This window comes from Acomys minous (assembly GCF_964271855.1).
Source record: "Acomys minous genome assembly, chromosome: 5".
Classification (NCBI taxonomy): Eukaryota; Metazoa; Chordata; class Mammalia; order Rodentia; family Muridae; genus Acomys; species Acomys minous.
The window spans coordinates 6,490-30,492 of NC_140494.1; the positions used below are offsets into that span (position 1 = coordinate 6,490).

General features: G+C 43.2%; 1 pseudogene across 1 annotated transcript; it reads right to left on the reverse strand.

The window, feature by feature from the left end:
- Positions 1 to 3,363: 3,363 nt before the first annotated feature.
- LOC311597523 (F-box/LRR-repeat protein 19-like) lies at positions 3,364 to 10,177 on the reverse strand (annotated as a pseudogene). The gene is made up of 3 exons: positions 9,961 to 10,177; positions 5,075 to 5,225; positions 3,364 to 4,791 (listed from the first exon to the last, which is right to left on the reverse strand). The product of its transcript is annotated as an F-box/LRR-repeat protein 19-like (transcript).
- Between the last annotated feature and the right edge of the window lie 13,826 nt (positions 10,178 to 24,003).

Here is a 24,003-nt window from a genome sequence, read left to right on the forward strand (position 1 = left end):
TCATCTACCGTGTGTGTGTGTGTGTGTGTGTGTATGTATGTGTGTGTGTGTGTGTGTGTGTGTGTGTGTGAGTGTGTGTGTGTTTGTGTGTGAATATTCCCTCCTTTTTTATTTTTCTTCTTTGCTAGTGACAAGCAATACTGGACCCCAGCTGCTGGCCAAAGGGAGAACTGGCTCCAGTAAATCAAGCCAGATTCCATCAGAGAAAAGTTTGGTGAGTGATCCGTCACCAATACTATGTCCTGCCTCAATTTCCCCTGTAGTGTTCAAGCTGGCCTTCAGCAGAAATGTGCAGAGGCTTCACCTTATTAAATACACTCACAGGGTTTCTACCCAGTATGAAGTTTTTCATGCCTTCGAAGATGACTGGGACATGTGAAAGCTTTACTATACTCATTAAATTCATAGGGTTTCTCCCCAGTATGTGTTCCTTTATGATATTGGAAACTATTGTGATGTGCAAAGGTTTCACCATATTAAATACCACAGTGAATTATTTCATACCTTTGAGGATGGCTCTGATGTGCGAAGGCTTTACCATATTGAGTATATTCAGGGTGTTCCTCTCCCATGTGACTTCTTTCATGCCTGCAAAGATAGTTAGAGCATGTGAAAGCTTTCCCACATTCATTACACTGAATTAAGTTTCCTCTGTGAATTAATTTTACAGTTGGGTCTAATGGTAAAGAGGAACCAGATCATAAGGTTTTATCACTTTGTTTACGTTCATGGTGTTCCCCTTCTTCATGTGTTGACTCTGTGAAGATACCTATGGTAGTGAGAGCATTTATTACATGGCTCACATTTATAGCATCATTTTTCTATATGATGTTTTTCATATATTTGAAGAGAACTGGAAGAACTCAGAGTTTTGCCACACTGACAGCATTCACAAATTTTTCTATAGTGTGAGTCATAACACATTTGAAAAGTGAACCAGGACAAACAGAATTTTCACATTCTTAGTACTCACAGAGATTTTCTGCAGTGTGAGTTTGTGGAGGTTCATGATGATGTTGGAAAACCATTTAATTGTAAACTTGTATCACATTCATAAAGTCTAATCAAAGTGGGAACTCCTACATATCTCCTCATTGTTCTGAAGAGAGGTATGTTGCTTCTTTCAATATCCCTATGCTCACATGGCTTGTATCCATTGTGACATAGGATACACCCATTAAGAATAAAAAATGAAAGGTTTCCACATTGTATTCAGTTTGATTCTTGTTCCTCACAGACATGGTATGAGATTAGGGTTTCTCCACATCATTCATGATTATCATAAACTGCCCTCTCACTGATCTTAGCAACATTACTACAAGTCTATATGTAACACTAGCAATGTTATGGACTTTTTGCTTATAGAAGGTTTTGGACACATACCTATCACATATTCAATGTGTATTCATTTTGCAATATCTAAGTGGTCTAAAACTAAACCGACTGGCAGTTCTACAGCACAGCTCTAATCGGGCTACGATTCAAACAGTGACATCAGGTAAGTCATTGTTTCCTTGTTTCAGTTCTTAGATGAATGTTTTAAGAACACAAATCAGGGCTGGAAAGATGGCTCAGAGGTTAAGAACACTGTCAGCTCTTCCAGAGGTCCTGAGTTCAATTCCCAGCAAACACATGGTGGCTCACAGCCATCTATAATGTGATCTGGTGCCCTCTTTTGGTGTGCAGACGTACATGCAGGCAGAGCACTGTATACATAATACATAAATACATTGAGGAGAAAAAAAAAACAGAAACCAGATTCCTGACATTGAGGTGCGTGGCTTTATGAGAATGTAATAATCATCACAGAACTTAAAGCAGTGGGGTTTTGGTTTTTTTCATGTGTTTTTGTTCATTTGGTTTTGGGTTTTTGGTTTTTGGTTTGGTTTTGTTTGGTTTTGTTTGTTTGTTTGTTTTTTGAAGATTCTGAGTTTTACAGCAAACCATATTGTACAGACTTGGGGGTTTAGGGGTCCAGACCAGCTGGGTCCCACATTTGCCCCTTGCCAGGATGCTTTCTTCCCTGCCTCAAGCGACTCCAAGGTCAAGCCTTTCTCCAGCCCCAGGACCACCCCTCCCATCTGCCTTTGGTCTGCCCAGCCCCCACCCCCAACCTAGGCACCTTCCTATAACCTGAGGTACGTGGATAGATTCCCCTGCCTCAAAACCATGCGGTGCAATCCAGTTCCCCCTGGCCTAAATTGAGTGGGACCTGGACCCAACTCCTCCCTCAGGCTCTTGAAACCCCACACTCACAATGGAAGAAGGAAAGGGATGGGGAGAGGTTAGAGAGGAGGTGCCAAGAGTCTGTTAACTAAGTTACCACAGCAACTAAGAGGGACTGTTTCCAGACTTAGCGCTGATTTCCGGAAAGGTCCATTGGCTGCTATTTCCATGGAAACCAGGAGTGGCAGTTCCCTGGGCAAATGGGACACAAGTTTCCATGACAATGAAAGAATGGGATGGGCCAAGCTGGAGGAGTCCCATCTCACCCATCTTTAAGCTGACATCCCCCACCAGGTCAGAGTGGTGGAGCTGTTAGAGGCAGTAATGCAAGAGAGCTGGGGGGTGGGATAGTCCAAACGGGGTGCCCACTAGCCCAGGTTAGGTCAAGCTGGTCCCCTCACATCACAGTCCCCCAGGTCCCAGATTCCCCTGGTTCAGTATAGACGAATGTTCAAGTACTGAGTAGAGAGCCAGGCAGGGGTCTGGGCTACACCTCACTACTCCCCTGGGCAACGAGTTGAACAGCAGGTTGACTCACATCCCCCACTCCTTGTAATAGCTGCCATTTTCACTGATGTTCAAGGAGTCAGGGTCAGGGAAAGAACTGAAATCTGGGCAGAGGGAAGGGAGAAGGGTAACCCCACAGGGAGGGAACGAGCCCCACATCTGCTCCTCTCCCAGCCCCCAGTCCTGGCATTTCCTGGTTTGTAGAGCCCCCTATCTGACTCCTGGATCCCCAACTGCTCCTCTGGTTTCCCCTTTTTGGACCCCCATCCCACCCAAATGGTCTTTGTTCCCTGAACCCTTGTTGGTCTGCTCTCTGCCCTCCCCGCACCCATCCATCACCTCCCACAGCCCCGTGGCTCCCAGGATCCTGCCCCCTCACTCTTCTCTACTAAAGACTCGCACCTTCACCACCTCTCCCACCACCCCTTTGGCTCAGCACCTCCCCTGTACCTCTTGACCCACGCCCCCAAGAGGATGGACAACGAAGCAGGTGGAAGGCAGAGATGGGAAGCAAAGACCCCCAAAGATATCAGTGTAAGTGGGAAAGGGGAAGGCTGGCTCAAGTCCCTGGGCAGAAATCCTAATATATTAAACTGAGGAGTGTCACGTCATGAAGACAATAACCTGGCCTCATGTTAGGGGGTGAAATGAGGGCAAGAGGTCCAGGAACTGGGAGTCTTTAACATCCTTAATCCAGTAGAGGTCCAAGAGGCACGGTGCAGGCAGTGGGGTGGAGCCCAGGGCAGAGACAGAGTGCCAGGACCACCCAGAAAGCACCAACTCCTGCAAGCCTTGCAGTCGGTTCAGAAGCCACATGAGCTACTTTTTGTGGAAAGACCTGTCCAGCTGAGGTCCAGAGCACATGGCTGGCGGCAAACCACCCCATTAAGCATGGGTGGGGTCGTCGAATTCCTTCAGCTTAGGTCCATCCGAGGCCACAGACGCTTGTTGTAGCACCAGCGGCTCCAAGTCCTGCAGACTCGCGTGCAGACACATAACTCTTGGAGTCCAAGGTGCTGGAAGACATGGAGAAACCCAAAGAAAGGCAGATTGTCAGGCTCAGGGCTTGGGGTGGGGGGCACATAACTGTGGAGGCTATGGTGATAGGGCAAGGCACAGAGGCCAATAAAACAGTGGTCCCCCACTGCCAGGGCATTTAGCCCACCGCTACCCCATGGTTTTCCTTCTCACCAGAGCTGCCCCAGGCTGGCTGAAGGCCATTCCAGGACTCCCCAAGAGCTATATTCTCACTAAGTGATGTGCCCTAGAAGTCTGAGTCTGTGTCTAAGTCCTAGGAGGAAGAAGAGGTATCAGGCACTCGCTCCAGCAGCTGGCACATATGCTTGAAACGCTTGAGTTTCTCCCTCTGTGGTGATGGGAATGGCACTGCTGGGCCCTCAGCAGAAGCCATAGGTGGCTTGAGTTTCTCCCAGTTCTCGGGAGGGAGCCCAGGGTGGCAGGATAACAATGCCAGGCTGGGATTCAGAACCCTGGGGGCAGAAGGCCAGGGCTGCCTGGGTCTGCTCCTTGGGGGAGGCAGGCATCTTCACCCACCTTCTTCAAGTGCCTCTCTTGGCCTCCTTTCACCTTTTCCTTGGGGTGGGGGTCTCATTCCCTGCCTCAAACTCCTTCCGTTTGGGGGCCCAGACACATGGTCAGAGGGAGGGCCAGCAGGTAAGGATCCCTTTCTTCTGGGCAGAGGTGGAGGTGGTGGCTCCTCTGTCAGCTTCCATCCACCCCCTCACCACTGTCAACTCTATGGCACCCTGGACCCTCACCTACATCCTTGTATATCCTAGGTACCTTGGGGGCACTCACAGCAGTTGGGGATCTCTGAATTGACAGCACCCTGAGCCTTTCTCATCTTCAGGCAGCCAGGGTGGGTGCTCTCATTGCAGACTGTACACTCCATGAGGCTCAAACCAAACTTCTCTTCCTCTCCTTCCACCTTCCTCCTTCCCAGCTTCCCCACACAGAAGGCACACAGCTGTGTGTGGAAGCACAGGTGCAGCTCTCTGCCGAAGTAGGCAAGACCGCTTCATGCGCCCGCCCCGCCAACTCCCCCAGCTTCTTCATGTCTCCTCAGAAATGGCAGTCCCTGCACTCAGTTCGCACACGCATGCAGCTGTGTGTGGGAGCACAAGTGCAGCAAACTGCAGAAGCAGGCAGAACTGCTTCATGCGCCTGCTCCGCCGACGCCCCCGGCTTCCTCATGTCTCCTCAGAAATGGCAGTCCCTGCACTCAGTTCGCTCATGCATGCAGCTGTGTGTGGGAGCACAGGCGCAGCGCACTGCCGAAGCAGGTAGAACTGTTTCATGCTCCTGCTCCGCCGACACCCACAGCTTCTTCATGTCTCCTCAGAAATGGCAGTCCCCGCACTCAGTTCGCACACAGGCCTGGGAGCGGCGGCAGCAGGTTCCGCCTTGGTGAGCTCCAGCCCCAGGGCCATGGATGCGCGACAACGTTGGGGGTGTCAACACCACCGAAGACTCTCATGTGTCCCGGGAGCCATCTCCTGGCGGGTCGACGGCCAGTGGCAGTGCAGGGCGGGAAATGCTCGGAATGCCTAGGTCCACGCCTCCTAAGGGCGCTTGGCCCCTCCCTCCAGCGGAGGGCGGGACAACAGCGCGTGGAGGCCCTCCCACTGGCTGCTGCAAGGCCCTTCCAAGGGAAGGTCCTGCTCTGGGGGGCTCAGTCACTCAGCCACTCCAGGCCAACAGGGGGCTCCTTGGGCACAGGGTGATCAGCTTCTGCCCAGGCCCCACTCAGTCCCACCCCTACCTCTCCCCAAAGCCCCCCCCCCTTAACTGGCCCCTTCCCAGCTCCAACTGTCTAGCCGTCCAGGGACAGATCCAGGGCTCCCCACCATTTCCGGGGCTCAAACCCCTCCCACTGCTGGTTCACGGGGGGGGGGGTTAGGGTTAGGGTTAGGGTCCCTCCCCTGGGTCCCCCTGACCCACAGAGACAGGGCAAAGAGGGGGGTCGGTTTTCTCGTTTTTAACACTGTTGCTTTTCTTTAAAACTTGCAGGGCACATTAAAATTTCTTTTGCAAGACATGTATCAGCTTGCACATGAAAATTACCCTCCATGTGTTCTAGAACTTGACAACGTTCTTCAATATTATGGTCTCCCAGATAGTATCTTAAAATATAGTACCAGAAATATATTATATATTATTGGAAATTAGGAAAATTGAAGTTATTATATCCAGAGTCTCTAAGAACTATGCCTGATTTATTCACCTCATTATTCCGCATTCTCAATTTAAATTGCAGAAGAACATCAGTAACAGAGAAACATTTGTCCCCTGACTTTAAAAAGCAAAACATAATTCAGTCCTACCTACAGCAGCTTGGTTCCTGTAGGTCTCCAGCATCACATCTTTGTAGAGACTCTTTCAGGAAGGATCCAGCAAAGCCCATTCTTTCCGAGTGAAGTTCACATGCTCATCATCATAGGTCACTGCATCCTAAAGTATGCTGTACATGTGTACACAGAAAGCAGGATACTGACATTACTGTACATGTCTGCGCCATTGACAACATATTCATATAACTCTGGTGCTTCCCCTACTCATTTCCAGACACAAAAGTTCTACTGTAACCACCAAGTCATTTTAGAAGGAAACTGAATAATGAGGTTCATCTCCATCAAGGGCGAGCCTTGACACACATGTTAGTATTTGCACAGGACACAGTGTTGGTGAATTCAAAAGAACCATCTGATGCTTTATCAATTGAGCTATGTGGTTTTTCTGGCTCTTCTGCTGCCAAAGCAGCTCCTTAGCTAAGAAGTCTATTATCTAAGAGTAGGTGGCTGTGACAGTTTCATGATGTAAACAGCAGGAGGTTGTAAAAAAAAAAACCGTAGTTTGCTTTTAAACTTGGTGGCTGACTAAGGCATTCAACAGTGACTTGCTGGAAGCTAGAAACCTGAAAAAGGCCAAGGAATAATTCTGGACTGGTTTTCTTGTGGCCAGCTAGACAAGGAGAGGGGGGAAAAAAGAGGAAAAAAGACTTTACACATACACTCATACAAGTACAATAAACATGGGCTTTGAACAGCAGATTCCCACAAGCTTTCCTGTGGTGATGGCTTTGATTTTAGCAGTCTCTTTTGTGAAGAATGCAGCAAATTCAGGCCATCCTCAGGAAACCCGACCCTGGCTGTGGCTCTTCCACTATATCAGCACATGTAAGCAATGAGACATGCAGACAGGTACACATTCATACACACAAGGGAGTTCCCAATTTTACACACACACACAAACACACACAAAAACAACAACAACATGTAGACATTTAAACATGCGTACACATATCTATTCACATGTGAGCATATATACACAGACACATAGTAAATGGGTAGGACAGGCTCTAGCAAGCCCCTCTCTCTTTTATTCTTGTCCTAAGTTTTTATCTTCCCTATACAATCATTACAGAAGAGAATGACAGTAGGACTTTAAGTTATTTCATTAGAACTATATCTAACTGAACATTTTTTGCTCATTAAAGTTTAAATAGTAGTTTTATCTATAAGCTCACTGAGTCCCAAGCAGAAGCTTTATCTTTTTCTTATTTCATATGTACGTTATGTATTCAAAACAAGAGTTTTTGGTGTCAAGGTTGTTATCAAGAAACAGGGGTCTGTCCTGTCTTGTATAGAAAACCATTTGTTCTTTGTTTTTATATTCATATGGTCTTTCTTATTGTGGTAGACACCTAGATCTCAACCTGGACTAAACCTAGAATGAATGCATTCCCTTGATCATTAATGTGGTTCAATCTTGCTTTTCTTACTGGTGTAACTCATGTGGTTTGCAGAACTCCTGGAAGTTTCTTGCTAATTTGTAGGAGGACTAGATGTTACTTGAATCTATTCAGAAATCACTATCAGGAACTATATAATCACCTTCATACGATTATGCAAGAGATCTATGAGTTCGAGGCCAGCCCAGTCTACAAAGTGAGTCCATGACAGCCAAGGCTACACAAAGAAATACTGTCTTGAAAAACCAAAAATAAAAATAAGAAATAAAATAAGAAAAATAAAATTGAAGGAAAAAATAATTGAGGTCAATTGTCATTATTTACATGGGCTCACAACTATTCATTATTCCAAGTTCAGGAGCTCTGACAGCAGTGAAGAGGAAGCACACATGATACACATGTTCATGCATACAGGAAAAACACTCATAGTCATTCAAAAATTCAGAACAAACACATGTAGGAAGAATGTCACCTGCAATGCAATGACTCAGAAGGCACAGGTCGTATTAATATCATGAATACATGCCATTCTAAAAACAGAATACACTCTCTGCCAAATTTCAAAATTCAAGATGTGGATGAAGATCAGCACAACAGTATATGCTACCTTGTACAAAAACCTACATTCCAAGAACTTCCGCTAACTTTATTTAAAAAACAAAAACAAAAACAAAACAAAAACAGGGAGCTAGAGAGATGGCTCAGAGGTTAAGAGCACTGACCCTAACCCTAACCCTAACCCTAACCCTAACCCTAACCCGGACCCTAACCCGAACCCTAACCCAAACACTGACTGCTCTTCTAGAGGTCCTGAGTTCAATTCCCAGCAACCACATGGTGGCTCACAACCATCTATAATGTGATCTGATTATACAACACAGTAGACACAAAGAACAGGAAATGGATTGAGTCTTTAGACAACCAAATTTCAACCCAAATAAGGAATCTTGTTGAATGGTTATTAATATTTATAATTTTAAGATAATCAGTGCTTATTCCTTAACCAAAACACCACACAGAGAGACTAGAATCTGTTTAATTAGCAGAGAGCATAATACTAAACCTCCAAGCTAGTTTATCTTCCTCCCATTTTTCTCATCTCCATGGTCCAATTCTCTTCTCCTAGTGTTTCCTGGGCCTCTCCACAGGCATCCTTCCTTTCCTTCCTGATCTTTCTCCTCCCCTCACTGGATCAGGATGTCCCACCCTAGTCTCTGTATTGCTCAGCACTGGCTAGGTGACTTTTATTAGCAATAAAGAGAACAAATGGTGACATGTCAATACAAACTTGACACCAGATATACTTGAAATAAACATCGCAATGCAAACTAGATAGTGGGGTAGAGAAATCAGCATTTGAATGAACAAGAGTAAACTGTACACAATACACTAACAGAATCTAAAAAGGCTCCTCCTACAAAAGCATCCATAAGCTCCCCAAAGAAAGCCACAAAAGCCAGACAAGTGCCCAAAGACAACCTCTAATCTAGGAGCTTTTTGACTCAAACAACTGCATTCTCACCCTGGTCACTATAAGCTTATGGTCATCCTGTGATGCAAATGAATTTAGTCTAATTGTAATGATCCTAATAATCTGCAACAGCGTGTTCACTGTTCAAATGCCAAAAGCAACAGCCTGTACATTGTTCAAATGTCCAAAGCAACAGCCTCTACACTGTTCAAATGTTCAAAGCAATAGCTTCTACACTGTTCTAATGTCCAAAGTCTCTTCTGACAATTATGACAATCTCTTAATTGACACATCTTATAAAATCATTAAACAAGTTCTATCTTTCCAACATACAATGGCACAGAATAGTCCTTCTCATTCCAGTAAATAGGAATGTGTACACAGTGAGGGGAGATTAGACCAAGGCAAGAAACTCCGCAGGGCAAACACCAAATCCTGCAGCTCTGTCTCACACACATGGATCTTCACATCAAAGGGCTTAGATGACCTATTCCTGTACCTTTTCATACATCCCTCAGTTTGGCTACTTACACTCCCTATCTGCATCTCTCCATGCAGATTTCGCAAAGGCTTGGGTGTCTCAACATCTTGTTTGTGGTCTCAAAATGCAACTCAGGCTTCATCCTCACAGCTTCAATGCAATGAACTCTCACAGTCTCCTCACTGGGACTATGAAGCTGCCAAACATAAATAGCCAGGACATTGCTGAACGGAAAGCACAGAGGAAGATTCTTTGAATTTTGTGTCTTTCTTGTTTCTAGAACCAGCACAATAAGGTGATCCTGTCAAGACTGGCTTCTATGTTGGAATGGACCCTACCACGCTTGGACCACAGAAGCAGCAGCTTTTATATGAAGTTTCTTCCTGGGACTAGGAATCACTTTGCATACTCTTTCCATTAATTTAAGGCTTGGGCAGGAGGAAGTATTGCCCTTAAGGCACCTTGTTAGGCTTCCAATCCAGATCAAGGGAGTAGCGGCAGCACCTGAGACCGGGCGGGGCATGGTCACGCCCACCGCACTGTGGGAGCCTAGTGGCCGCCAAGCTCCCGCGGGGCTGACAGGGGCATCAGAGGCTCCGAAGCTTGGGGCCTCTGGCCCTTTGCCACTGCTACCGGGGTGGAGAGGCGGCGCTGAGCAATCTTTGGTGCAGTCTTGAGCCCGAGGGTTGCGTCCCTTCCCATTCACACGCCGCGGCTCCATGTTCTATGATAAAGATGGGGATCTGGCTCATGAGTTCTATGAGGAGACAATTGTCACCAAGAATGGACAGATACATACGAATCTGATTCCTCAGGACATCATGAGGCTGGATTCCCCCCCACACCCCGCGCACCGACCGAATCTATGTGGATTTCCCCCATGATGCTCTATGAAGTGTGAGCCTGTGGCATGGCAGACACAAGCACCCACTGCCCCAGCAAGAAACTCCCAGGATCAAGGTGTAGCTTCTGTTCAGGAGTCAGGCTGATGCCACAACCCTGAATAAACTAAACTCCGTTGGACCAAAAAGCAAGCAAACAAACAACCAAAAACAACAAAGATTCAATGAAACAGAGTAGATTCATTGCAAATAACCAAAATAGAATATGCAAATTTTAATAATTGGAAAAAAAAAGGACATACAAGCAGACCATGAGGAAATCCTGAGAATAGTTAAGGACGCCCTTTAAAAACCTGTACCACAACAAATTGGAAAATCTAAAAGAAATGGATAATTTAATTGATAGGCAACTCTTACCAAAGTTAAATCAAGATCAGGTAAACAATGTAAGTAGACCTATATCCCCTAGTGAAACAGAAAAATTCATTACAGGACTCCCAACCAAAAAAAACAAAAAACAAAACCAGGACTGGATGGTTTTAATGCAGAAATCAACCAGACACTCAGAGAAGACTTAACACCAATACTGCTCACCTATTCTACAAAACAGAAACAGAAAGATTATTACCCAATTCATTTTAAGAAGTCACAGTTACCTTGATACCCAAAGCACATAAATACTCAACAAAGAAAGAGTACTGCTGACCAATTTCCATCATGGACATAGATCCAAAATTAATAAAACATTTGCAAACTCAATCAAAGAACAGATAAAAAAGATCACACACAATGTTCAAGTAGGCTTCGTCCCAGAGATGCCGGGATGGTTCAACATACAAAAATCAGTAAATGTAACCCACCATATAAATAAACTGACAGAAAAAAAGAAAAACACAGAGGATAATCTCATTTGCCACCTACCAAGCCTTTGACAAAATCCAACACCAATTCATGATAATAGTCTTGGAGAGATTAGGGACATACAAGGGACATACCTGTTGTGGTTAATTTATCAGTATAGCCTAATAATAATATTATTAGGCCTATAAATTATCATTATGGTGGTATTTTCTAACCCGCTAGCAATCAGTCAAGACACAGACACCTGTTATATGTTAAAATTGCCTTAGTTAACCTTGGGAAGGCCAGATATTAAATCCCTAAACTACTTCTTATGCCATCTGCTTCTAATAATTTCTATCAAGCTACCTCCCACCCATAATCTCAAATACTTGCTAATTTTCAGCATCTGGACCAAATCTCCATCCATGTTGGCCATATGCTTCTCCTTCACCCAATCCACGGTGCAGCCTTCTTCCACCTCTCCCCTCCTCCTCCCAAGATTATCTCTGTCTCCCAAAGCCGGGGAACCTTAGCCACGCCCATCCCATTTACTCTGCCCAGGGGTGATGGCCTTTTATTGGTCAAACAGGTTAGGCTCTTAGGCAAGATACAAGCTGGCAAGCAGTATTAGCATCAAAATACACCAGAACCACCTGCAACACTTACCTAAACATAATAAAGGGAATCTGCAGCAGGCCTATAGCCAACATCAAATCAAATGGAAAGAAAGTAAAAACGACTCCACTAAAATCAGGAACAAGGCAAGGCTGTTCTCCCTACATCTATTCAATATTTTATTTGAAGTTCTAGCCAGAGCAATAAGACAACTGAAAGAGATCAAGAGAGTAACAGACCTTATGGAACTTGAGTTCTGGAAAGATGTCAAGTCCCCAGGCAGACACAGGAAACCGACCCTGGAAACTGCAAGAACAACCACTGCCCTTGACTGCTAAGTCACATCTCCTGCCCTTTAATGGTTCCTTAAGTAGCTACTGTGGACTCTTAAGTCAATGAACAGTGAGTCAGAAATGATGGAGCTCCAAGGACGCTTTCCTAGAGCATCAGAGGAGTGACAGCTCAGGAAAGACAATCACACAGAAGTGGGGTGACAAAGAGAAGTAAAGAAGCTTGGCAGCAAGAGGCTTGGGTTATGAAAGATATTTGCCCAGAGTTAGGTGCCTGAGGGCTTTACAAGCATGAAAACAATCTGAAATAGTATGTAGAAAGAAAATAGTAGAAAATGCAGAAATTAATGAACTAGAGAGAGACTCAAAGACAGTACAATGATTCAACATAACAGAACTGTTTCAGTGCAGGGACTAAAGTACTAACAAAGCATCATTCACCTAATTCAAACTGGAAAAGTGAATTTATATGTATTAGAAGTAGAGCTAACATGAGGATACTGTAAGATTTGACAAGGACTTCAGTGCTACCTTGTGCAGTGCTGTGGAAAGTCGTACACACATAAACCACAACTGAAGAAGACATGATGAGTTCCTAGAAACAAGTGACTAAATCATCCTCCTACACAATACAGCTACGACACACAGAAAGCAGCTGCTGAGACTGAAGCAGTAAGTTTCCGCCAACAGTGTCTGAGGACTGGACAGATTAACATGGAATTCTCCTTTCTATCCAAACCTTATATTAATGCCAAAAGGAGAACACTGCATAAAATACGAAATAAGAGGAACAATAGAAAGTCCTCATGAAAGCTGGCTTTACCTCAAAGCACAAAGCAGGTGAGCCCAAACAAATATATGCAAAAAATTAAAAAATCATAGAGCATTTGCCAGGATTTACACAGACACAGAGATCATCTCTAAATAACACAGAAATGGAAAAATTGAATTCACACCAAGAATGCAAGGCTGTTTCAACACCTACAGATGAATCTATGTAAAACACCAAATATGTAGACTCAGTGAAAGTAGGAAAACGGCTATGTCAATAGATACATTAAAGCCCTATGGTAAAATATGACATTTTCTCAGTATAAAACCTCTCAAGGTATGAGGACAGAAGGAACAAACCTCAAAATAATACAGTCAGACACAAAGCTAAAGCAACAGTGTGAAAAAGGACAACTGGAATAATTACACTCTAATCAGGACTAACTCAACACAGTGCATCAGTGAGTACATGGTTCTTTGACAGAGAAAAATTTAAAGGGACAATAGAGTCAGAAAGCAGATGGATCTCCTTAAAGGAAAACAAAACAAACAACAACTCAGCCCAAAAGTGGTGGCACATGCCTTTAATCCCAGCACTTGGGAGGCAGAGGCAGTTAGATCTCTGTGAGTTCGAGGCCAGTCTGGTATACAAAGTGAGTCCAGGACAGAGAAGGCTACACAGAGAAATCCTGTCTTGAAAACAAAAACAAAAACAAAAAGAAGAAGAAGAAGAAGAAGAAGAAGAAGAAGAAGAAGAAGAAGAAGAAGACCTCAATCAAACCACTCACACTGTCTTCAGATATCTTGGACTACATAGTAATACCATTAACAATGTCAGAAACAGCTATGCAGACTGAGGAGGAGGACAGATTCATCATTGGTCACACCCCAATTTGGATCCTGTGTGCTACAATCCAAATCTATCAGACATGCCCACTGGAGCCATACTGGAAAGACTATTTTTAGTAACAGAAGCTTTTCTGGTTCAATATGAGGGTAATTGTACAGGGGAGGAAATACACAGATTACACTTGGAACCTGACCAAAGCAAATGATAAGGAAGGTCACAGGCCATGAAAAGGAATCCACTATGACTTTTGCTACATACACAAATGGCTCGGTTCACACCCAAGACCAGGTGCTGCTTTCAGTCTGGGTCAGAGACTTTGTTTTCAATGGGCAACAGTTTTTTCAGAGACTTGAAACTAATCAAATACAGGAAACTACTGAATGCTTAATGTACTGCCTATAATGGGAAATTCATTTTACCACATCTAACATTATTCTCAGTAAAAATTTCCAGAATCATTAATGAAACCGAATCTTGCAAAATCAATTTCATGTCCTGTTTCTATTGTCACTTCAGAGCCACCCCACACCATGCTCAATCTGTCTAATATGCCTGGATCCTTTGCTACAGTCTCTGTCCTCACTATCTAGGGCTCTTAGTTGTCACTCACAGGTGAGTAGATCTGGCTCAGCAGTAGGAGACCTGCCCATGGGAAAGAGGCACAAAGCACTTTCATGGAACAAAACTGAAACATGCTAACACCTGCCAAAATGATAACCATGAAGGAAAGAGAAAGTATTATAAAAATGTCTCTTCTTCACTGAGGATTTCACTTAGTCTATGAGATGTGAGACTCACTCACACACAGTTTACACACCTGCAGAGCCATTTTCCCAGGTAGCCTGGGGAAGGAAGACTGCAAGAAAACTGGACTCTGACACACAGAATCCAAACTGCTGCACCACTACAACAGGAGGTCTCTGAAAAAAAGCTCTGAGGCCAGGGTCCAGGCATTCCCACTCCTGCAAGAAGTCTATAGTGAAAAAACTCAGTGTTAACAAGCCGTGAATTTAAAAACAAGAGTTTGGCCACATGTGCACAGGCACAGTGGTTTCCTTGAATGAAGGAGACAGTTTTCTGATTTAAGTCAGCAATCATAATCACTCAAAAGGTGAATTCTAATTTTGTTGTAATATATAGTGAGTTTTCTATCTATAATGACAGTGTGGCCTGATGTCATGCTCTCACAGCATGCATAGTGGGCTGGGCTCTCAAAGAGACTAAGGACACAGGGCTACCTGAGATTAACATATTAAAGGAGACATTTTTGGAGAGGTGATTTCTTGCTGCCTGGTTCCTCTCTAAACCCTAGTCTCTCCTCCCTTCTCTTTCTGTCCCCCATCTCTTCCCCTCTCAGTCATCTCATGAGCTGGTTCAGTCTGGACCCTTCTAGATACATCTGGCTGTTTTCTCCCTCATACTATAAAGCCCAAAATTGATCTGCAAATACCACCTGCCCAAGAACCAGATTAGCTACCTGGAATGCTGGGAGTTGTAGTTCTTCAAAAATAACAACACCACATGGGAAAGTATGGTGGCATATAGGTTTGCATACATAAGCCCCTGTAGCTCTTGACCAAAGTCCATTTCTTGGTCAATATTTGCTATTTATATTAGTACCTGCTCAAGTGGTGAAATTGGTTTTTCTCCCAGGAATCTCAGGATGAACGCAGCATAAAATAAACCTCAACCATACCCTGGAGCAATCAGATCTTCATCAGACCCAAGGTATAACATTAATAACTAAGCATTGAAGACCCATTTCTAAATTCTGTGCTCACATCCAAGATGTTAATGTTTCCAACCATGACTATGGTGCTTTATAAAGTATATTTTCTGATTCAATCAAACTGCACTGGTTCCTCATATGACCAACATGTGCAAAGCTTTCTGTAGATGCCTGCTCCCCAGGACAAAGGACTCTTGAATAGGCAAATAGAGGAACAGGATAGTTTAAAAAAGCATGGGTACATTTAGCAGTAGCATGTAGCAGTGAACCCGGTGTCCAAATACACATACTGCAAATGCTCCATGAGATGATTTTATGAAAATTATTCTGGCAACCATAAAAGAAATTTTTAAAAAACTCACAATAAACCCCCTACCCGAAAATAGTAAGATATTCTCAAGAGAATTGTGATAGTGGCATCTTTAAGAGCAGGAGGCAGAGGCAAGCAGATCACTGTGAGTTCAAGGCCAGCCTGGTCTACAAAGCGAGACTAGGACAGCCAAGGAAACACAGAGAAACCCTGCCTCGAAAAACCAAAAAAAAAAAAAAAAAAAAAGGCAACTGAAGAAATCACGCTGCTCCTCTCCCTCCGTTTCCCATGCTGCAGCCCCTCTGACCTGGGAGGGCCCAGGGATGACAGGCTGCAGCCTGTGCTGCTGACTGGTGACTGTCCCAGGCCGGCAGCCAGGAAACTGAGCCTGAGGAGAGTTGTTGGGTTTCTGTAAACAACCTGCCCCCACTAGCTACCCATCCACAGAAGGAAATGGTGCATACTCATAAAGACCCGCCCACTATCTCTCAGCTCCAGTCACATGGTTCCCCTAAACCTTTCAAGGGCCACCCAGATTTTTTCTCTTCCTTGTCACTCTCCTGGTTTTTAGTGTCGCTGCCCTGCAGAGACTGGTGCCTCCCACTCCTTCTCAAGTTGCAGGCCACACAGCTCTGTAGGCTCAGTTCTCTTAACCAACATATTTTATTACAACTTATTAGCCGAACATACGTCACTTATAACAAAAACAATAGGTAAAGAGGGTTAAAGAACACAGTAACAATACCGTAAGGATATCAGTTCTGAGGAACGATTCTCCTGGCATAATCAGCAGGATTTCTTCTGTTGGAACCCGGAACCTCAGCAGGAGCCAGAGCCCCAAAGCCTTCCCTCAAGCGGTTCTCTCTAGGAGTGTCTCAAAGTGTAGTGTTGAGCAGCCAAAACTATCCCAAGTCTCCAAAAGCCCTGCCTTCAGGTCTGAGCTCATTTATAGATCTCCTCCCGGAGTCTGTTCACGGGATCTTTTCGGCTGGCAACAATCAAGCTCCTGCACAAGGTGGTTGGTCTTCTAGTGGATTAACCTCACCTGTTCTCTTACAAGACGGTCCTGTCCCAGACTTGGAATTATAAAATACAAGTTTATCTCTCCTTCACAGCTCCAACTGGCAGGCTGCCCTGGCTCTGCTCTGCAAGCCTCCCAGCATTCTTGCTGCCAGCCTAGACCAGAATTGGGTCTAGTAGGATGCTGCACTCCAATATCTGAGTCCTATAGTGAATTCTGAACCCTTCATATAAAAGATAGGCAGCCTAACTTGTTAGCTTATAATACAAGCCTCCTAGGCTAAAAAAATGCAGGGCAAAAGACATCCAACACCTTAATTCAAATTTCTTTTGGTCTCATTCACAAAACAAATTATTTACCAAAAAACAAACAAACAAAAAACTAAACGCCAATCACAACCATAGCTCTATCCCCTAAAAAGAACAATTTAAATAATATCCAACATTTAAAACACAGTGTCATGAAGATAAGCGCAAGAAAAATGGTTGATGGTATGGAAATGCAAGGAAATAGACAAAGGAACTGAGGACAATGTAGGATAAGAAAACTGCTGGGCATGGTGGCACACACCTTTAATCTTAGCACTCGGAGGCAGAGGAAGGTGGATCGCTGTGAGTTCAAGGCCAGCCTGGTCTACAAAGTGAGTCCAGGATGGCCAAGATAACATAGGGAAACCCTGTCTCGAAAAACCAATAAATAAATAAATAAGGGCTAATATAAAAATATATAAAGGGAAGCCTTTGTACATACTGTGTAAGGGCACCAGATATTGTCTAACACTCCTTTCAAAAAACATTTTTACACAAATGGTAAATTTATTTGTTATTATTACATCTCAGGTTATTTTCAATTTTTTTATACTAAAAGGATTTATGTAAAAATTAAAGTGGCTAAGTATAATCAAAGGTGTCTAGCTCTTTAGCTTCTACTACATTACTTACTTACAAAAATTTTCCCTCATTCAAAGTCAAGGATATTCAAAATTCTTGATGAAATGTAAAGTTTCTTTCTCAGAATATGCAAAATCATGTGGGGGAGGGTTGGGGGCAAAGATATGATGGCAAACGAAAAAACCTATTCTGAAAACTTGTAACAAAAAGTTATTAATTAAAAATCTATGCATAGGTAATCTTAATTTGTTATTGTATACTTATATGTAACTTCAAATCAACTCTTGTTGCTGGGCATGGTGACACACATCTTTAATCCCAGCATTCCGGAGGAAGAAGCAGGCGAATTGCTGTGAGTTCTAGGCCAGCCTGGTCTACAAAGGGAGTCCAGGACAACCAAGACTACACACAGAAACCCTGTCTCAAAAAAACAAAAATAACAAAACAAAACAAAAACCAACTATTGTTACCTCTTTTTAAACTAAGGAGATAACAGCAGGTCTCCAAGACAGTTTGGATTAGGATGGATTTTTATCCTAAAACTTTTATTTAAAAGACCAACAAATTTAATAATAAAACATATTTAATATATAAGATTAATAAAGTACTAACATTTACACAGAATAACAATTACTGATTTAGAAATTACATGAGATTCTAAAGTTCTCTAATACTACACAAGAATCAAAAACAAAACAAAGTTTCCAATCACTTTGTGGACTATATTTATGATGTTATAAAATTACCAGTTTCTCTGTGGGCTACATTTATGATGTAAAGTTTCATTTTGGTACTAAGAGATCTTCAGTCCAAAACTTGTAGTTTTCAGGCTAAAGCTTAATATAGATAAAACTATAAAATACTAATCTTATTAAAGTCAATAACTTATTATAAGCTATTAAAGATAATTGGGACATTCAAGTTAATGACCAGGCACCTTTATAAATGAGCAAATTCTTTAGCACGCTCAAAACTATGCTTGTAATTATGCTAAATGCAAATGTAATTAGTTTTGAAGGACAAACTTTAGTCTTTTGTGTATGGTTTCCAGGTTAAGCTGAAAGCAAGTGACTAAAAACAATTAAAGTTTACTTGAAATCAGGTATTCTTAATAACTTAAGCGTTGACCATAGTGGATGTAAACATGTTTTTGTTTTGATCCCAAGTGTGGTGTGGGAAACAGACTTGTGAGAGAGCAAGTGATGTTTATCCACTTAAAAGTCGAATCATTTTGTGTTGTGGGGGGGCGGGGGGCTTGATTTTTAACAGCTGAAAAACAGTCTAGTACAGATTCTAAGAGGAGATACATATATGAACCCAAAACAGGAGGCTGGGGCTTTTTGGGTCTGGGTATCACTTCCAGGAACTGAATTCGACAAGATCTACTTCTGTTCCCATAATTGTCCGTTCTCTCCTATCTAGGGTAGGTGGCTTGGAAGGGAGGTATAAGCATTTTAAGAACCTCAAATAAAGTCGGTTTGGAAAAGGTGAAGCCTACAGTTGACCCTCAGACTCCTCAGAGATCTTCTAAATATGGCATTTTAAATGTTTAATAAAAAACTTTGCATGATAGTTCTGAGAATGTGATTTAAGGTATATAAATGCAGGTTGTAAAGGTATAAAATTGATTTAAATTACATACAAAACAAAAATAGTTCCAATTGCGTTCCCCCTCAATATGCAATTGTTGTATTAAGACCCAAAAAGCACAGAGGTAACCTGCTTTAACCAAGAACTCATATGATGTGACCACGGTCTTTCTGTAAGGCTTCTGGCAACCCTGGGCCAGGAAACCCTGTGTGCTGTCAGCGTGGCAGCTGCACGGAAGGGCAGCTTCCAACCCCGAGAAGTACTGGCATGAGAGCAGATTCCCAATGCCAGGACAACCCATGAGAGAAAAAACAAGAGAAAAAAATGAGGCTGAGAACAGTCCAGCATAGGCCAGTCCAGACGGGAGTCACGTCTATGTGCGTGCTGACAGGCTCTCCTGTGCTAGCTCTGCAACCTGGCCTGGCCATGCTCAGTCATACATGTGACATGGCTTTCAGCACTCAGGTCCATAAAGGACTTAGGAACTTCCATGGGGAATGGGATGGGGAGGGGGCGCCATATACACCGGCATTGTGGAAAAAGAAGGTACTTACATCAGAACATAAATGCTTCCTCTTCCTCTACTCCCATGAAAGGGTCTGGAAGAGAAGTGAGGGTCAAGGCTGTTTGCTTTGAGGCAGCATAAGTGGGTCTGAGCAGTGGACTAGGAAATGTGGCTATTAGGAGCTGGCCTATCAGGTGAGGCTTGTAATACAGGGCTCCATACTGTCTGACAGGCAATCTAGGCCAGCCCACCTCTAAGAAAAGCAGTCTTGCTGCTACCTAGCACTGTGATGTTCATCTGTCTGTTCCTACAGGCCATATGTCTGCTTTGACCATGGGGGGAAAGGCTTGAATCACCTGACTCTTATCCCAATATGTACTCATGTCCCTTGCCAGCAGAAAGGAACACTGGGTAATGAGGCTAAAGCATGACTCAGCCTCTGTCTTCCCTCCACACAGAGAAGGAGGGAAGTGGAAACCTCATGTGCTCCCCAAGAACTTAAACTGCAGAGGTCCCCACTCTTTAGCTAGGGACCGCTGAGATGTTCAGAAAGAAATGACAAGAGCCTCCATCCATCACCCAGAAGTCCAGGCTCGATGCCATTAGAAAGTGCCCTGCTGTTCTCAAGCAAAACTCCAGGCAATGCAGGAGCCACAGAACCTGTGTCTCAGTGTGAAAACAAGACTCCACACTTGTGATCTGAGCCAGCAAAGTCACAAAGAGGAACCTGGAGTTCTTTCTTGCACTGTGTGGGACACAGGACTTTCTTTCATCTTCTTGTTCTCCCCTCTTCTCTTCTTTTTCCTTTCTGGCAGTGAGAATTGAACCAAGGGCTTGTGATTGCCAGGCAAGTGCTCTAGCACTAACTGTAACCCTAGCTCTGTTACTTCTTATAATTCAATATTCTGGATTTTCTCTACAAATTATAGTACAAGGAGGACACTAATAAAGTTCAGTTACCTCCTGTATTTTATTCTCTTTAATTCCTATATTTTTCTATTTCTAATAACCCCCATTGGAATGTTAGCTCTGGGCAGATAGGATATTTTCTGTCATGTAATTGTTCCATTCCCAGGCCAAGCACCAAGCACTGTGCCCGATGGTCAACAAATGTTTACTGAATGAATACTGAAGGCATAAATGAACAGTGAGGGAGGGGTAGTGGCTTAGTTTCTGGGAAGAGTCAGGTTAACATAAATAGGTTAGTGCTGCTAAGGCCTTTGCTCTGATGTATATGGATAGAGACGCATACAGAGACACAGATAGCTGGGCAGACAGGAGTGAACTTTGTGGAATGGAGAGAAAACGCTGGTGAGGAGGCTTATTTTAGGATGAAGAGAGAGCTTTGCCATGAAGCAGAAAGGTGAGGGAAGAAGGGTTGTGGAGTCATAAAAGGAAAGCTTGCGGGGGTGTGCAGAGCCCTCTGTGAACTTGGAACTGGAACATGACTATTTCCAGGTGCGGCAAAGGTGTGATGCCAGGTGTGCATGCTCTACAAAGTGCTCCCTTTTCACAGCTGCACTTTTCATGAGTGAGTCTGCATATTTAGGCATTTGGACCCGTAGATGTCACAGAGGGTTGTAAGCAAAGCCTTTCATCCCACAATCCACAGTGATGACAACTGTTTATATTCTCAGGAGGAAATTGTTTTATTCATTATTTAGAAACCAAAGCCCACCATTTCGGCTCTACAGGCCTAAAGACCTAACTCTCAGTCCTCACTCAAAAATCTTTGGGCTCTGAACTACTGTTTAATTTCTCCATTTCCACTCAAAGGAGAAACAGCAATAGTCTTTATTGGCATTTTATAATGCTTTTCTATGAGGCACCTAAATATTTTCTTTAATACTGATTACAGTTGTAAAAGGTGTATTATTTGTAGGTGGATGTTAATTTTTCCCTTTATATTCTCACAAAGAAAACACAGTAAAGAAGGTTTAAATAACATTTATATCCCTTGCTCTTCTGATCCTTGATGGAAAACACAATAAAGGAGATTTTATTAATATTTATAGCCCTTGTTCTTCTGATCCATGAGAAACTGCAGAAAGGTAAGATTCTAAGCATGTCCAATGCAAAAAATTATTCAGCCTATGAATTACATGCAGTCATACTTCCCTAGTGACAAACTTCTCTGCCTGTTATTGCCTGGGATGGCCCTGAGGGGGGAGACTCCAGCCATAGGTTGTTTCCTGACAGTGATGTTTATGTAGAAATTTCTGGAGATTTTCAAGCCAAACAGATTTTTAGACAGTAAACGCTGATGCTTTGTATTTGAAAGGAAACAGTGCCAACATGAGACAAGGAAGAGGGGACACAGTGGACAATAGAGCCAAGGCCCAAAGCCAAGCAGCTTGTTCCAGGCTGGGGACAGCAGGAGGGTGGGTACTCAGGCAGGATGAAAGGCAGTGCTGCCACATGCCTTTAATCACAGCAGAGCCCCCCCCTCATGTGAGGCCAGGCTGGTTTATAGATCATGTTCTAGGCCAAAGTTACACAAGAAACCTTCACCCCTCCACACACAAAAAGGAAAACACAAACAAATCAAACTGAAACCCACTAGATAGCTATGCCTTTAATCCCAGCATTCGAAAGACAGAGACAGGGGGATCACTGTTTGAGACCAGCCTGGTCCACAAAGCAAGTCCAAAACAGCCAAGGCTACACAGAGAGAAACCATGTCGAAAAACTAAAAAGGGGAAAAAAGAATGGAACCATGAATGAATGAAAATAAGAGACAGAAACAATGAAACAATTAACTACCACATTTATGTAAATTTCTGTTCACTATATACTTTAAACAACCAAACCCCTCACACACATATACAATTCCAGGATCTACAAGGAAATACACAAACGTATGGGTATATGAGAGAGTCTACAGAAGCAAGAGAATCGTGAGTAGCAAACACAAATAGATGAAAGAGCATGAATGACAAATGAGTGGGAGCTGAAGACAAAACTCCGCAACTTAGATCCTTAAAAGTTTGTTGCTAGCCAGGCATGGTGCGCATGCCTGTAACCCCAGCACTGTCAGAAGGAGGAGGACCAGGACTTCAAGGCTATTCTTGGCCATATAGTGAGTTCAGGGGCCAGCCTTGGCTACCTGAGACTCTTTCTCAAAACAAACAACAACATGCAATTCTACATCATCCATATGTTTATTATCCTTAAATAATATATAATTTATCAAAAGAGGCCCATGATTTTTCTGGTAGAAGGTTCCTTTATACTAAGTCTAATTAACATTAGAGTCCAGCATTCCTAATTACTATCAGAACCTTTTCTTAATGCAAATCCCATGGGCCATTGAGAAGGCTCACTAGGCAAAAGAGCTTACTGTGTATGCCTGATGACCTGAGTTCAATCTCCATATCCCCATGGTGGGATGAAAGAACAGATCTCTTGAGACTCTGACCAACATATGCAAACCAGGACACCTGAACAACCCACCCCCATCCCCATCACATACAAAGGAATAAGTAAATGTCAAAATTAAATCTTCTTGATGGTTATCCTTTCCCTTAGCATAGTGTGGGCATTCACTGAAGCTTTACTCTTCTGTACAGAAGCACCCCGCAAAAAAGTATCTATGTTCAGTTCACTAGGTCTAGAATATTCTGTATGTTTTACAACTAACTAGAGCTGATTCTATACTTGATTTTAGCCAAAAAGTAGAGAAGTGATGACTACTCTGATTCTAAGAAGCACAGATTCTTTGACACATCTTTTAGAGTGAATAAAGACTATGGTGTGTCATAGTAACCCCCAGTACACAATCAGAAATTGTTTCATGTGTAGTATCTGTTTACAAGTACATGTGTGCTATACAGAAAAAGGGTCCCAAGTACTGTTCTGGTGAATAAACACTAAGGAGACCACATTGTATTTCCTCCAGTTTAAGTGGATCCTAAGTATCTTGGGGGTATTTTTATTGTGGTTCTTGTTGGTGGTGTTTGATTGTTTCTTTTTCCTGACTTGAACATTTTTTAACACAGCAAACATTCTGAGAGATAAATAAATACATGTAGGACTAACTGGTTGTAGCACCCATTAGAAGCTGAAAGGAACATAAGTGAGGTGGCCCTGAGAGCTGTGTAAGACAGATATAGCTCAGGGTAAATCACCTGCCCAGCAGGTACAAAACCTTACAGCAGAATCCCAGCATCCCCAGGACTAAAACCAACAAATGGAAACCAAGCAACTTAAAGATGAAGACATAAGACTGTTAGTTTCTATTATGGGAGTGTAAGTGACAAGCTGCAGTGTCAGGAACACAACCCCTCTAGAG